Here is a 17853-nt window from a genome sequence, read left to right on the forward strand (position 1 = left end):
TGTCATTCTCCGCTAACATCAAGGCGGTGACCCGATCCTGTAGGTTCATGCTCTACAACATTCGGAGAGTACAACCCTGCCTTACACAGGAAGCGGCACAGGTCCTAATCCAGGCTCTTGTCATCTCCCGTCTGGATTACTGCAACTCGCTGTTGGCTGGGCTCCCTGCCTGTGCCATTAAACCCCTACAACTCATCCAGAATGCCGCAGCCCGTCTGGTGTTCAACCTTCCCAAGTTCTCTCACGTCACCCCGCTCCTCCGCACACTCCACTGGCTTCCAGTTGAAGCTCGCATCTGCTACAAGACCATGGTGCTTGCCTACGGAGCTGTGAGGGGAACGGCACCTCCGTACCTTCAGGCTCTGATCAGTCCCTACACCCAAACGAGGGCATTGCGTTCATCCACCTCTGGCCTGCTGGCCCCCCTACCTCTGCGCAAGCACAGTTCCCGCTCAGCCCAGTCAAAACTGTTCACTGCTCTGGCACCCCAATGGTGGAACAAGCTCCCTCACGACGCCAGGACGGCGGAGTCACTCACCACCTTCCGGAGACACTTGAAACCCCACCTCTTTAAGGAATACCTGGTTTAGGATAAAGTAATCCCTTACCCCACCCCGTCAAAAAAAAATAAAAAAAATAATACATATTGTAAAGTGGTTATCCCACTGGCTATAAGGTGAATGCACCAATTTGTAAGTCGCTCTGGATAAGAGCGTCTGCTAAATGACGTAAAAGTAATGTAAATGTGTATATATATATATATATATATATATATATATTTATGGGGGGGTTTGAGAACCACTGAGCTACACGTTGCTAGTAACCAGGTGTGTGGAAAACATTTCATCACAGGTAAGACATTTAACTTGTTTAGTAGTGCGTTTGTAACTCCACTCACTACTTGTAGCTGTATAGTCCATTTGTTTGTGTTGCTGGTCTTGGCTAGCTTAATGTTCCGGTAGCTAGCTAGCATTCACATGGCTGCTAGCACATTTACATTTTAGTCATTTAGCAGACGCTCTTATCCAGAGCGACTTACAGTTTTAGTGAGTGCATACATTTTTCATACTGACCCACCGTGGGAAACGAACCCACAACCCTGGCGTTGGAAACGCCATGCTCTACCAACTGAGCTACAGGAGGCCCTGTAGCACCATCATGAAAATACAATATTGCGTTTTTCTAAGTAGTGAGAACGCTCGGGAGCAGGCAATGTTGAAAAGTAATCTTTAGACATGTTTTGTAATTGACTAAAACAAGCAGACAACAAGAAAATTGCATTTGAAAAAGGTAAAGTGTTTGCTGTGAGCCAATGGGGTAACCTAGGTAAGCACAGGTTGTTGTCCCCACAGGCGGGCGGGGCCGGGATGTTTTGTCTATCTGTGGGATGCCGTTTGCACTATAATATTCAGATGCTTTATTTTGTAATCATAAAACTCCTGTTCTTCTTTGGAGACACAACTGTTACAGCTTATAAAGCCTTTATAAGACATAGCTAGCTAACTGCTACTACACCAAGCAAGCTGTCAACAGAGCATTGTCTTTGTGTACAATTGTTGCTTAGAAACTTAAATGTGACATAGAACTTCTGACACAGGGTGCGTTTGTAAATTCACTCTGGCTGTCTACTCCGATTTCAGAGCACTCTCATCTGAGTGTGCCAGATGTTTTGTCTATCTGTGGGATGCCGTTTGCACTATAATATTCAGCTGCTTTATTTTTTAATCATAAAACTCCTGTTCTTCTTTGGAGACACAACTGTTACAGCTTATAAAGCCTTTATAAGACATAGCTAGCTAACTGCTACAACACCAAGCAAGCTGTCAACAGAGCATTGTGTTTGTGTACAATTGTTGCTTAGAAACTTTAAATGTGACATAGAACTTCTGACATAGGGTGCGTTCGTAAATTCACTCTGGCTGTCTACTCCCATTTCAGAGCACTCTCATCTGAGTGTGCCAGAGCGCAGAATAACTAATGAATTTACGAACGGGCAACACTCGTTGAATATAACCGTTGTCAGTAAATGTCGGCAAAAAAACATAATGTATTTGTTGCCAGCAGCACAGTTACAGTCACCAATGCTCTAAATAACATGAAAAGTAAAATAGTCCGAGTGAGGTGTTCTCTTATTTGTATGTGGAAGTAGCTAGCAGGCTAGCCAACTTTAACCAGTTAGCTTGGGTGCTTGACTGCTGTTGTGAGGTCAGAACGCTCGGATCAACCCTACTCCTAGGCCAGAGCGTCCAGTGTGCGCTCTGAACTCTCCGAGAGCAAAACGCTCTTAATTTAACAATGGACAATCTGACAACGTTCTGAATTTACGAACGCCCAGAGCGCACTGTGAGCGCACTCTGGCACTCCAGAATTAATTTACGAACACACCCAGAGAATATAGAACCAAATAGGGTTTGCAGTTGCATCACAAATCACCTATCAATCACACCAGGCGCCATATTGGAAGAACAGAGTCAGCCTGGTGGAACTTTGTTGCCTTGTTTACTCCAATCCTCCACATGGCTGGCTGCGTTTTGCTACTACCGAAAACATCGGCAAGATTGCCCATTATTCCAGAAAACAGAGGCAGTTGTATAAGTAAATATATTTTGAAAATGATTTTTTTGGGGTCTGTATCGTTTGATTTACACAACATGCCTACCACATTGAAGATGCAAAATATTTTTTTTTGTGAAACAACAAAGAAATACGACAAAAAAACAGAAAACCTGAGTGTGCATAACTATTCACCCCCCCAAAGTCAATACTTTCTAGAGCCACTTTTTGCAGCAATTAAAGCTGCAAGTCTCTTGGGGTATGTCTCTATAAGCTTGGCACATCTAGCCACTGGGATTTTTGTCCATTCTTCAAGGCAAAACTGCTCCAGCTCCTTCAAGTTGGATGGGTTCCGCTGGTGTACAGCAATCTTTAAGTCATACCACAGATTCTCAATTGGATTGAGGTCTGGGCTTTGACTAGGCCATTCCAAGACATTTAAATGTTTCCCCTTAAACCACTCAAGTGTTACTTTAGCAGTAAGCTTAGGGTCATTGTCCTGCTGGAAGGTCAACCTCTGTCCCAGTCTCAAATCTCTGGAAGACTGAAATAGGTTTCCCTCAAGAATTTCCCTGTATTTAGCGTCATCCATCATTCCTTCAATTCTGACCAGTTTCCCAGTCTCTGCCAATGAAAAACCTCCTCACAGCATGATACTGCCACCACCATGCTTCACTGTGGGGATGGTGTTCTCGGGGTGATGAGAGGTGTTGGGTTTGCGCCAGACGTAGCGTTTTCCTTGATGGCCAAAAAGCTCAATTTTAGTCTCATCTGACCAGAGTACCTTCTTCCATATGTTTGAAAGTCTCCCACATGGCTTTTGGCGAACACCAAACGTGTTTGCTTATTTTTTTAAAGCAATGGCCTTTATCTGGCCACTCTTCCATAAAGCCCAGCTCTGTGGAGTGTACGGCTTAAAGTGGTCCTATGTGTCCAGCTGCCCAGTGACACAAGACTCCCAGACGAGCTAAACCACTTCTATGCGCGCATCGAGGCAAGCAACACTGAAGCATGCATGAGAGCACCAGCTGTTCCGGATGACTATGTGATCACACTCTCCGTAGCCGATGTGAGTAAGACTTTTAAGCAGGTCAACATTCACAAGGCCGCAGGAACAGACGGATTACCAGGACGTGTACTCCGAGCATGTGCTGACCAACTGGCAAGTGTCTTCACTGACATTTTCAACATGTCCCTGACTGAGTCTGTAATACCAACATGTTTCAAGCAGACCACCATAGTCCCCGTGCCCAAGGACACTAAGATAACCTGCCTAAATGACTACCGACCCGTAGCACTGACGTCTGTAGCCATGAAGTGCTTTGAAAGGTTGGTCATGGCTCACATCAACACCATTATCCCAGACACCCTAGACCCACTCCAATTTGCATACTGCTCCAACAGATCCACAGATGATGCAATCTCTATTGCACTCCACACTGCCCTTTCCCACCTGGACAAGAGGAACACCTACGTGAGAATGCTATTCATAGACTACAGCTCAGCATTCAACACCATAGTGCCCTCAAAGCTCATCACTAAGCTAAGGATCCTGGGACTAAACACCTCCCTCTGCAACTGGATCCTGGACTTCCTGACGGGCCGCCCCCAGGTGGTAAGGGTAGGTAACAACACATCTGCCACACTGATCCTCAACACGGGGGCCCCTCAGGGGTGCGTGCTCAGTCCCCTCCTGTACTCCCTGTTCACCCATGACTGCATGGCCAGGCACGACTCCAACACCATCATTAAGTTTGCCGACGACACAACAGTGGTAGGCCTGATCACCGACAACGATGAGACAGCCTATAGGGAGGAGGTCAGAGACCTGGCCGTGTGGTGCCAGGATAACAACCTCTCCCTCAACGTGACCAAGACAAATGAGATGATTGTGGACTATAGGAAAAAAAAGAGGACTTAGCACGCCCCCATTCTCATCGACGGGGCTGTAGTGGAACAGGTTGAGAGCTTCAAGTTCCTTGGTGTCCACATCACCAACGAACTATCATGGTCCAAACACACCAAGACAGTCGTGAAGAGGGCACAACAAAGCCTATTCCCCCTCAGGAGACTGAAAAGATTTGGCATGGGTCCTCAGATCCTCAAAATATTCTACAGCTGCACCATCGAGAGCATCCTGACTGGTTGCATCACCGCCTGGTATGGCAACTGCTTGGCCTCCGACCGCAAGGCACTACAGAGGGTAGTGCGTATGGCCCAGTACATCACTGGGGCCAAGCTTCCTGCCATCCAGGACCTCTATACCAGGCGGTGTCAGAGGAAGGCCCTCAAAATTGCCAAAGACTCCAGCCACCCTAGTCATAGACTGTTCTCTCTGCTACCGCACGGCAAGCGGTACCGGAGTGCCAAGTCTAGGTCCAAAAGACTTCTCAACAGCTTCTACCCCCAAGCCATAAGACTCCTGAACAGCTAATCATGGCTACCCAGACTATTTGCACTGCCCCCCCCCCCCACGCCCACCCCATCCCACGCTTCTGCTACTCTGTTAATTATTTATGCATAGTCACTTTAACTCTACCCACATGTACATATTACTTCAACTAGCCGGTGCCCCCGCACATTGACTCTGCACCTTTACCCACCTGTATATATAGCCTCCCTACTGTATTTTTTTTTTCTTCTGCTCTTTTTTTCTCAACACTTTTTTGTTGTTATTAAAAAATAAATGCACTGTTGGTTAAGGGCTGTAAGTAAGCATTTCACTGTAATGTCTGCACCTGTTGTATTCGGCGCATGTGGCCAATAACATTTGATTTGATTTGATTTATGGGCAGATACTCCAATCTCCGCTGTGGAGCTTTGGTCTCTTTGTTGCCTCTCTGATTAATGCCCTCCTTGCCTGGTGCATGAGTTTTGGTGGGCGGCCCTCTCTTGGCAGATTTGTTGTCGTGCCATATTCTTTCCATTTTTTAATAATGGATTTAATGGTGCTCCGTGGGATGTTCAAAGTTTCAGATATTTTTTTATAACCCAACCCTGATCTGTATTTATCCACAACTTTGTCCCTGACCTGTTTGGAGAGCTCCTTGGTCTTCATGGTGCCGCTTGCTTGGTGGTGCCCCTTGCTTAGTGGTGTTGCTGACTCTGGGGCATTTCAGAACAGGTGTATATACAGTGAGGGAAAAAAGTATTTGATCCCCTGCTGATTTTGTACGTTTGCCCACTGACAAAGAAATGATCAGTCTATAATTTTAATGGTAGGTTTATTTCAACAGTGAGAGACAGAATAACAACAAAATAATCCAGAAAAACGCATTTCAAAAATGTTATAAATTGATTTGCATTTTAATGAGGGAAATAAGTATTTGACCCCCTCTCAATCAGAAAGATTTCTCGCTCCCAGGTGTCTTTTATACAGGTAACGAGCTGAGATTAGGAGCACACTCTTAAAGGGAGTGCTCCTAATCTCAGCTTGTTACCTGTATAAAAGACACCTGTCCACAGAAGCAATCAATCAATCAGATTCCAAACTCTCCACCATGGCCAAGACCAAAGAGCTCTCCAAGGATGTCAGGGACAAGATTGTAGACCTACACAAGGCTGGAATGGGCTACAAGACCATCGCCAAGCAGCTTGGTGAGAAAGTGACAACAGTTGGTGCGATTATTCGCAAATGGAAGAAACACAAAAGTACTGTCAATTTCCCTCGGCCTGGGGCTCCATGCAAGATCTCACCTCGTGGAGTTGCAATGATCATGAGAACGGTGAGGAATCAGCCCAGAACTACACGGGAGGATCTTGTCAATGATCTCAAGGCAGCTGGGACCATAGTCACCAAGAAAACAATTTGTAACACACTACGCTGTGAAGGACTGAAATCCTGCAGCGCCCGCAAGGTCCCCCTGCCCAAGAAAGCACATATACAGGCCCGTCTGAAGTTTGCCAATGAACATCTGAATGATTCAGAGGAGAACTGGGTGAAAGTGTTGTGGTCAGATGAGACCAAAATGGAGCTCTTTGGCATCAACTCAACTCGCCGTGTTTGGAGGAGGAGGAATGCTGCCTATGACCCCAAGAACACCATCCCCACTGTCAAACATGGAGGTGGAAACAATATGCTTTGGGGGTGTTTTTCTGCTAAGGTGACAGGACAACTTCACCGCATCAAAGGGACGATGGACGGGGCCATGTACCGTCAAATCTTGGGTGAGAACCTCCTTCCCTCAGCCAGGGCATTGAAAATGGGTCGTGGATGGGTATTCCAGCATGGCAGTGACCCAAAACACACGGCCAAGGCAACAAAGGAGTGGCTCAAGAAGAAGCACATTATGGTCCTGGAGTGGCCTAGCCAGTCTCCAGACCTTAATCCCATAGAAAATCTGTGGAGGGATCTGAAATCTGTGGAGAAGATCTGCAAAGAGGAGTGGGACAAAATCCCTCCTGAGATGTGTGCAAACCTGGTGGCCAACTACAAGAAACGTCTGACCTCTGTGATTGCCAACATGGGTTTTGCCACCAAGTACTAAGTCATGTTTTGCAGAGGGGTCAAATACTTATTTCCCTCATTAAAATGCAAATCAATTTATAACATTTTTGACATTAGTTATTCTCTTTTTTTGTTGTTATTCTGTCTCTCACTGTTCAAATAAACCTACCATTAAAATTATAGACTGATCATGTCTTTGTCAGTGGGCAAACGTACAAAATCAGCAGGGGATCAAATACTTTTTTCCCTCACTGTATACTGAGATGATGTGACAGATTATGTTACACTTAGATTGCACACAGGTGGACTTTATTGAACTAATTATGTGACTTCTCAAGGTAATTGGTTGCACCAACAATCTTATTTAGGGGCTTCATAGCAAAGGGGGTGAATACATATGCACGCACCACTTCTCCGTTATTTATTTTTTAGAATTTTTTTAAACAAGTTATTTTTTTCATTTCACTTCACCAATTTGGACTATTTTGTGTGTGTCCATTACATGAAATCCAAATAAAAATTAATTTAATTACAGGTTGTAATGCAACAAAGTAGGAAAAACTCCAAGGGGGATGAATACTTTTGCAAGGCACTGTATAGCTAGCTAGCTAGCTAAGTGGATTAAATAGCACCAGCTAGCTAACTTCACTCACATAACAGGACAAACAGAAAAAATGTATCTGCAGATGAAGAGGTCCCAATGAATGTCCCAAGAGAAGTTTAAAAGTCACACCAATGTATAAACTAGGGATATTAACGGTTAAATATATTTGACCGGTCATGCTTATCGGTCTATAGGTTAACTTGCATAATTTATGGAATTAAATTGGTGTGTGTGTATTATCGTTAGTCGTCATGTACAGTGCCTTCAGAAAGTATTCAAACCCCTTGACCTTTTCCACATTTTGTTGTGTTACAGCCAGAATTAAAAATTGATGACATTTAGATTTTGTGACACTGATCTGAACACAATACCCCATAATGTCAAAGTGGAATTTTGTTTTTAGAAATGTTTAAAAAATCAATAAAAAATGAAAAGCTGAAATGTCTTGAGTCAATAAGTATTCAACCCTTTTGTAATGGCAAGCCTAAATAAGTTCAGGAGTAAACATTTGCTGAACAAGTCACATAATAAGTTGCATGGACTCACTTACTCTGTGTAAAATACTACTGTTTAACATGAAGGAAGCCCGTACAGAGTACAAATATTCCAAAACATGCATCCTGTTTGCAATAAGGCACTAAAGAAATACTGCAAAAAATGTGGTAAAGAAATTCTCTTTTTGTCCTGAATACAAAGCGTTATGTTTGGGGCAAATCCAATACAACACATCATTGAGTACCACTCTTCATATTTTCAAGCATGGTGGTGGCTGCATCATGATATGGGTATGATTGTCATCGGCAAAGACTAGGACGTTTTTTTAGGATAAAAATTAACTGAATAGAGCTAAGCACAGGCAAAATCCTAGAGGAAAACTTGATTCAGTCTGCTCTCCAAAAGACACTGGGAGACAAATTCACCTTTCAGCAGGACAATAACCTAAAACACAAGGCCAAATATACACTGGCGTTGCTTATTAAGACGACATTGAATATTCCTGAGTGGCCTTGTTACAGTTTTAACTTAAATTGGCATGAAAATATATGGCAAGACTTGAAAATGCCTATCTAGCATTGATCAACAACCAACTTTTCAGAGCTTGAAGAATTAAAAACAGTATAATGGCCAAATATTGTATAATCCAGGACTGCAAAGAAAATAAAGACTCACAGCTGTAATCGCTGCCGAAGGTGATTCTAATATGTATTGACTCAGGATGTTGAATACTTATCTAATCAAGATATATATTTTTATAAATAAATTTAAAATATATACTTTTTCTTCTACTTTGGCATTACAGAGTATTCTGTGTAGACCGTTGGCAAAAAATTACAATTAAAGCTGCATCTTATTTATCACACAGGCACAGCATACAGAGCCTAATTTGAGGAGTGTAATGGCCTATCACCTGTCAGACAGCGCTAGAGCAGTTCCTCAAAAAGCTGGTACTGACGTGAAACGTGCTTTTATACCACAGTATGAGTCATAATACCCATAAAGCAGTTAAACAGGGAAATCGTTTTTCCACCATTCATTTTTCCCATAGGGGATTATAGAAACCCTTAAAATAAGGGCTGTGTTTCGTGTAGGCTAACCCTGGCGTGACGTTTTGATAACCGTTTAAATCTCTCTAGGACAAGGTGACTTTTATCAATATATTTGCCTGTATTTATCCCCCCCCCCCCAAAAAAAAAAAATGAAATGCTAATTTGCTGCTAATAAAGAACTACAAATGCCATGATGATCTGGACGAGACTGCCGAATCAAGGCAAAGGTAAGAATCTCTGGATTAACTATCTAATGTTAGCTAAATGAAGAAATGAAGAAATTGGCTCATATTGTGGGGATCCCTACAGCATTTTCTGTTGGTCATGTCATTTTACTGTTTAGGAAAAATGTAACAGTTTGTTGACCGGTTAATGAGGGTCAGTTAGTCGAAATTTGCATCCTCAGTGTAAACCTTTTACAACTGGAGCAGGCCAACCTTGCTGGGTGTGCAGGCTTCTGTTCCAGCCCAGCACTAACACACACCTGATTCAACTTATCATACCTAATTAACTGATAATCAAGTGTGCTATTGCTGGGCTGGAATCGAAGTCTGATAAACAAGTAGGTCAGGGATCAATGGAGCAAGGTTGGCCAGCTCTGGTATTGACCTTTTTTTGCTCACCTGAAATTATGCTTTAGTAATAATAGCCTACTTCTTACTAAGATGTCTAACCTTTACATATGAGTTAGCCTACTTGTTGTATGAAATAAAGTGTTGATTCTTTGAAGTGAAGTGTTTAAACTTGTTTTAATTGTTAACTTCACGTCCCCTGTAGCTCAGTTGGTAGAGCATGGCGTTTGCAACGCCAGGGTTGTGGGTTTGATTCCCACGGGGGCCCAGCATGAAAAATGTATGCACTCACTAACGGTAAGTCGATCTGGATAAGAGTGTCTGCTAAATTACTAAAAAAAATAAGAAACTTAAAAATATTATTCAAGAGGAACTATTGTCGATGTTGATTAATCATAGATCACAATTCTGCAATAAAGAAGTCTCTAATGTTTCTGTGTTGTATTCTCAAATGAACATTACCTTTCTGTTTAGTTGTACGTTTTATTTTATTGTCACTCTCTCAGGATATCAGCCATGTGAACACATTTCGCAGCTCGTAATGGCATGCATCGCCAATGCAGCCATAGGTCTACAGTATGATGGCATTAGCCTTATTGGCATTTGCAATGCACCCCTTGACATTGTGCATCTGAAGCAGAGAATAGCTTCATTCACACATTGTTTACATATTGTTGAGCTATACGTTCTCAATTTAAAAACAATACCAGTAGTCAATGTATATGAGGCTAATCATTATATCAGATTTTATACATGCCTTGTGCTGAAATGAAATTGTTTAGTGCAAATCCAACTATTGTAATCCAGGAGATGGGATCCTTAGCTTAAAACATACACACAACTACTACTACCAAGTTTAAAAAAAAAAAAAAATAGTTAGGCTATAGGAAATACATTTTATTCCATGGGGCATGGTAAAGCAGAGATGATACACAAAATGCTTTTAATTTTACCCATACAACAATATAGCCTATTAAAGTGCAGTATGTTTACAATATCATAAACAATACTCTTAAATCAATTACTGCCAAACTATATTTCTGTTTAATCAGCAGTTATTGCTACACCCTTCATTCGGTTTAAGGGGGCACTTTTGTCATGACGACAAGGTGAGGGTGCGCTCTACTCAAATGGCACAACAGAATCATTCAGATTGACCAAGGCACAGCATATGACAACCATTTTGTCTAACTGAGGGATGTCTCCTTTCATATTTGGAAAAGGACAAAGTAGTAGAAGTAGAAACTGATGCTGCTGCAGCATTGCTCATCTTCACAGGAGGAATCCAGTGGACATGGGTGTCTTGATAGAGGTCAGCTGGTGAACCTACAGTACATAAACAAATTAAAAGCCCACTTGATGTTAGAATATCACTTTTTCAGGTCACCTTTACCATCAGGGCTCTTGATTGTTTGGTTGTGTTTAATTCATTCAGGTGTTTTAGTGTCATATAAAGATAACATCTATTGTTAGGCTGGAACAACCAATAGTCAACATAGCAGGTTGTTCTATCCCATTGAGGCCTTTGTCCTATGCTGTAATGTCCATACATTTTCCCTCCTCTTATGAATAAAGAAATATACAAATTATCGTTGGGTCAGTGCCACTGGAGAGTGTTTTTGGACAGTAATGTTCTCCTCCAGCCTAGATGGACGTCATATTGTACAATTTGTGTCTCCCCTTTTCATAGGCCTAGATCAGATGGTTGCATTCAAGACAAGGTCGTTTTTATTGATCTGTTTGTCAGTGTCAGCAGAGTAGGCCTAGGCTACCCTGTAAATTGTCATAGAAAAAAATATTCTGCTAATGTCTCCAGTCATATAAAGTGTAGTAGAATTTAAAGAAAAAATAATGTAACAAGAGAGTTTAGAAACATATCTGGTTACATTGTAAACTATAACCTGAACTATGGAAATGTGGAGAGAAACCTTTGACATCCTTATTAGTTTCAGCAGCATTCAGGGAAAATCTAACATTTCCTCTCAACAATGGATATTAGTAGCTGTTGAAATCTTTATAAGTAAGCTATCAACTGTGAAAAAGTTTAAATGATTAAAGAAAATAATAATTGCTTTCAGCCAGTTTATTACTGTTGTTAAACTAGAGCACGACCGATATGTTTTTTTTGGGGGTCCGATACCAATTTTCAGAATTTTTTGGGGACAAAACTTTCCCATACCGATATATCTGCCGATATACTGTTTTACAGCAGGGAAATGAAAAGGTGACATTTTTCCATACGGAGTTCTCATGTATTGCCATAAAAAAAAAAAATGCTTCAAATGTTGATTTCTTAAATTGTGCTACATCATGACAGTGTTCAGATAAGCATGAGATTCCCTTTTGTCATAAACTTTTACTGAATATCGGTTATCGGTGAAATTATTGGCCAATATCGATATATCGGTAAAAGGCCAATATCAGCCGATAATATCGGTGAAACAATAGCCTATATCGGTTGGGCTCTAGGTTAAACATATGGCCACCAAATAGAACAATAATATGATCATAATGAAAATTTTATGAATTGCATAATAAGAATACCAAATAAGAAGAAGAATACAAAGAAGAAGAAGAAGAAGAAAAAGAAGAAGAAGAAGCTACTTGAGCATAAACAGACATTTCATTGTGATTATTATTAATAGTAGAAACAGCAAAAGGAGCTGAGGCTTATACACTGAGTTAGGAACACCTGCTCTTTCCATGACATAGACTGACCAGGTGAATCCAGGTGAAAGCTATGATCCCTTATTGATGTCACTTGTTAAATCCACTTCAATCAGTGTAGATGAAGGGGAGGAGACAGGTTAAAGAAGGATTTTTTAGCCTTGAGACAATTGAGACATGGATTGTGTATGTGTGCCATTCAGAAGGCGAATGGGCAAGACAAAATATTTAAGTGCCTTTGAATGTTATGGTTGTAGATGCCAGGCGCACCGGTCTGAGTGTGTCAAGAACTGCAACATTTCCCGTGTGTATCAAGAATGGTCCACCAACCAAAGGACATCCAGCCAACTTGACACAACCCCACATTGGAGTCAACATGGGCCAGCATCCCTGTGGAACGCTTTTGACACCTTGTATCCAAGCCTGACAAATTAAGGCTGTTCTGAGGGCAAAAGGGGGTGCAATTCAATATTAGGAAGGTGTTCCTAATGTTTTGTAGACTCAGTGTATTTTTGATAGGTCAGAAAATGATGGCTACGGTGTTCATAAGCCATGCAGCTGAAACAGGTATCACTGCCATACAGAAACCAAATCCAAAAATATTACAGTAGCCTATAGGCTCCCATCTTTGGGAAAATGACTTTGACGTCGGTATAATTAAGCAATAATGCCCGAGGAGGTGTGGTATATGGCCAATATACCATGGCTAAGGGCTGTTCTTAAGCACGACGCAACGCAGAGTTCCTGGACACAGCCCTTAGCCGTGGTATATTGGCCAAATATCACAAACCCCAGAGGTGCCTTATTGCTATTATAAACTGGTTACCATCGTAATTAGAGCAGTCAAAATAAATGTTTTGTCATACCCGTGGTATATGGTCTAACATACCACGGATGTCAGCCAATCAGCATTCAGGGCTTGACCCACCCAGTTTATAATGTCCAATAATCTTTAACATCATTCTGCTTTCCACATCTTTATTTTAGACTGCACTGCATCCCACCTTGCCTGAATCTCACAACTAACTGGCTTTAAGTTTGCCTAGAAATATGGCGATATCTTTGCATTATCCAAATGTATATATAGGCTATAATATTTATTTGATAATAACTCATGTCAGAAGAGAAGGCTGTATGCATAATTATCTGGGGTCAATCTGGTGATTCATTGAGGTTATACGGCTAGATTATCCATAGACAACAGTCTTCATTTTCTGTGGGTTTTCAACCCTAATTTTATTTTATGTTTTTTTAAAACAAGCAGACAAAAAACTGTGCCTTAGCCTAATTCCCAGAAATGATCATGCTAGGCATTTGAACGCTGCTAATATTAATTCTCAACAAACACTCATTTTGTTTAGCCTATAGGAGAAACAGTTCATGGTCGCATGGCTTGAGTCATGGTTGTTAACAATAAATCTAATGGATTAAAAACAGAGGTTGATGGCTGTTTAATTACCATTCATAGCCAAATCACTGTTTCTATAAAAAGTACATGCCTAATGACTGGCTTAGAGACAGACATCAATACACATGGGTTTGCTGCCAATTTAATAGCCTTCAACAACTAGGCCTATCTCTAGGCTAAACATCACTGTGGAATAAATTATATTAATATGTTTATCTTTCCTATAGAGGATATATCCATATAAAATACGTTTCACTTCATGATGTAAGGATGAGAGCATTCCGCTTTGTCTTTCCTTTTAAAAAATAAAATGTTTGTGACCTTAATCACTTGGGGTATATAGGCATACCATGGTGAACTTCTGACCATCTATTTTAAACCCTGTTAGAGGATAATGGACAAGCCTATCTAGCACGTAGTTATTTGCAGTCCAGTCTCGTGTTGAAGTCACAAACACTATTACACTATCGTAAGTCAGAACAGGACTCTTACATTCTGTTTTCATAGGGGTGAATTGGAGTATGAGGAGCGCAATATGCACAATTCAGGAATACTCTTCTAATTGCCAATCACTTTTACCAGCTCTGTCCTTATAGAGAATGTACAGTCAATTACAATATCCCCAATTTGCATCAGATTGTTTAATTTGCATTTTTGTATTTACCACATCCATTTCTAATAATAACACCAGGGAATTCAGGGTTGGCAGACAGCCAGGGTTCAATCCGGCAACACAGGGTCGAATAGCGGGCAGAGGTGAGATTAACACCAATGTGGCCATGTCTCGTTTAGTCTTCTATCAATAATCATGTTCGTCATCGAAATGCTCACCAGAAGCTGAGGCTGCAACCTGCACTCAGCGGTAGACATAACTCAACGGAAATCCGGGACACTCTGGGACACTCACATTTGGCATGCTGAAATGTATAGAAAATGAATATGACTGTGTTGAACAAATAAGAGATGTTGAACTTTTTCCATCCTCTTTAAATTAAACATTTACAGAAAAGGTCTACTGTTTCACAGCCTGATTATGTTTTTGTAAATATATTCACATCTTGGCAATATCTTCACCCCTCCCTTTACCCAAATTAATACTGTGGCCTACGCTAAGCAGTCCTAAAACCGCATTGGATGAACGGCCACACGGGCCAGAAGGCTCGTGTATCAGCTCAAGCTTAACCAGGGTTCACTCAAAGGGCAGTTTGCTCCAGGACAGGAAGTCAACGAGAGGGCACCAGCGTCGGCAACGTCATGGAATCGAGCGCATTCATTGGCTAGTATCCAGGTTGTGGCTGGGTATGCAGATGCCACTGACACAACAAAATCTGTTTTATGGAAAGACAAGCCCATCTCCATCACATTCACATAGAGCATGCATATTGGGTTGTTTTATATAACGAAAGCACAAATTATTGATCTAACAAAGTCATTTTCCCTGATATGAGTCCAGTGAGACAATTTTTACGGTTTAGTTAACTGTATCGGGCAACTAACTAACTGATTAGTTAATACATGATCAATCACTGTTCTCAAGACAAAACCAACCCTTTCCTTTAGAAATAAATGCCCTATAATTAATTGTGGGAAATGTCTTATTTGGATTACCGGCAGTGATTACAATATTGGTCCAAAGTCAAACAGTCAATGCAATTAATTGTTATGCACATTTAAACGTGTATTATTAATTATACATGCATGATTATTAGGTCACGTGGAGGTTCATACAAATAGTATGATTGCTTGTTACTGCCGCCATCGCCTGGACATAACATGAAGTAGTCATTGTACAGCCTTTTTATGATTTCAATATTCATAAACACAGGGGCGGACTGGCCATCTGGCATTTCGGGCAAATGCCAGATGGTCTGGTCCATTTTTAGCCCAGTGGGCCTGTCTAACTTGGGTTTTTTGGCACAAAATTATAATTATTTGGTTAATAATGGGGGCCTGAAAGAAAAAATTGCCAGGTGTGAGGCCTCAAGAAAAGAAATGGGCCAGTGTGGGGGCCTCAAGGAATAAAATGAGCAGGTGTGTTAGAAATACCAGGGCCGATTTCTGGCACGGCACAGCTTCAAGAAAACAGTCGCTTTCAAACTAGGGATTTTGTGGCTAATTGAGGTAAAACAGTAATTCTGTTCATAGATTATGCATTTATGAACTACACGTTGACACTTCCAGCCTAAAGCGGAAGGTTTAAAAATACTTTCTTAGTCTCCAAAGTACCGGAGCATGTTTTTAACATGTAATGGCATAACACAAGAGACTAGATAAAATGGAATGCCACACTCACTTACAGTTGCACAAAAAGAGCTGTGAGTAAAGAAATAACAATTTTCTGAACTGTAAAGAACCATTGAAGGGCTCAAATGATTCCTTGGGTCAGTATGGTTCCACATAGAACCATCATCCTTCCCAAAGAACCCTTTAGGAACCCTCTTTTCTTAGTGTGTTTTGAGGCAATATTGCAGAGCAATGTTTCCAGCAATGGTTGCTGCAACTTTTTCCATTGAAAATGAGCAACTTTTTATTATCTGGTGAAATTTGATTGGAAATGCCACCTAGTGTGCAATTTTTGGGGATCTTCCAATCAGAGTGCAGATATTAGCCTAATCATGTGATCACCATTCTAAAAATATTCACTCTTTAGAGTGAAATGTTGGCAATTCCTGTCTCATATGTTGCCTAACTACAATATTTGATTATGATATGTTAATACATGCCTACAAATGCTCAATTTTTTCGTTTTAGGTACTTTCGTTTTAGAACTAGCTGGCTAGCAAGATAGATACCATTCAGATCTACTGCCATTTCCTTTACTGGCAGCAGGTTGAGTGAATAGGCAGGGCAGTGGCAACACCTCTTTGTTGCTTGTTTGTTAGCTGATACATTTAAGTACAGCTGTGGCAGTCAACAGCCAATAACAAGCTATAAGAAACAACAGATGCTTGTGCTTTTCTTTCTTCTGTATTATATATCTATATGGTTGTCAAGGTTTGTGTCAAATGTAATTCAATTGTATATTGCGAAAGGAAACAATAAAATGACAATTGGGAAAATTTATTTCTGAACACTTCTAAATGCATTACAGAGACACAAATATTGCATCCCTATGATTAGTAATGGCTGGGAGGTTTCCCACTGGGCAAAAACTGTTTCAACATCATTTCAACAACAAAAATCAATGTGATGACGTTGAATCGTCGTGGAAAACTGATTGGATTTTTAAAAAGTCATACATTTAAGGGAATGTCTTATTTTTTTCACCCAATTTATAACCTCAATCCATTGACATGGTGACATTTTTTGTTGATTTCACCAAATCAACGAAATATAAAACCAAAATGGGATCCAAAACTAGACGTTGAACTGACATCTGTGCCCAGTTACATGTTGGATAAATGCAGGCAGAGTGCCAAAACAAGATACCAAAAATAAATTCCCTTCAAGACTAAATGAAAAGGATTGAAAGACAGAGATAACTTTTCATCAAACAGCACAACACCAAAACAGTACCCAGCACTCCGTTTGACAGCCGTTGTAAGTAGACAAAAAGTATAATAGAAATAAATGGTTAAAAAAAGCACAACTACGTAGCTGCCTACTCAATAGTCCCATGAAATCAAGTGCCACAACATGTATCAAATCCCAAAACGAATTCAATAAACAGGTTACACTAATGGGATGGCATTTTAAAAAACGTACAGATTTTGGACTTCCCTTTGTTGCCTCCCTGTGAAAATAGCAAAATACCTACCTGTGGGGAGAAATAAAGATTAGCTGCATTTTAGACCAAGCATATACGTTTGCTAAAATTGCTGACAACATATATTTTTAGAATAGGTAATGACAGCATTACCAGTAAAGCCATCACCTGAAGTAGCCTTACTTGAGAAGTAGACAAAAAAAGTACACATGATTGATGTTTCACTTGCAGAAATCGACAAGCGAATTTCCCAAAAAATACCAGCCCCGTCTGCCCAACCCCTTCTCGACAGTGAATTTGGGGCTGCATTTGGGGCCAGGGCCATTTCCCCCCCTGAGGTGGCCTACTG

At 41.0% G+C, this 17853-nt stretch overlaps 1 non-coding gene across 1 annotated transcript; it reads right to left on the reverse strand.

The window, feature by feature from the left end:
* Positions 1-1069: 1069 nt before the first annotated feature.
* trnag-ucc lies at positions 1070-1145 on the reverse strand. Its single transcript has one exon. It is a non-coding gene; the product is annotated as a tRNA-Gly (tRNA).
* Between the last annotated feature and the right edge of the window lie 16708 nt (positions 1146-17853).

The sequence above is a fragment of the Coregonus clupeaformis genome, chromosome 37 (assembly GCF_020615455.1).
Source record: "Coregonus clupeaformis isolate EN_2021a chromosome 37, ASM2061545v1, whole genome shotgun sequence".
NCBI classification, from domain to species: Eukaryota; Metazoa; Chordata; class Actinopteri; order Salmoniformes; family Salmonidae; genus Coregonus; species Coregonus clupeaformis.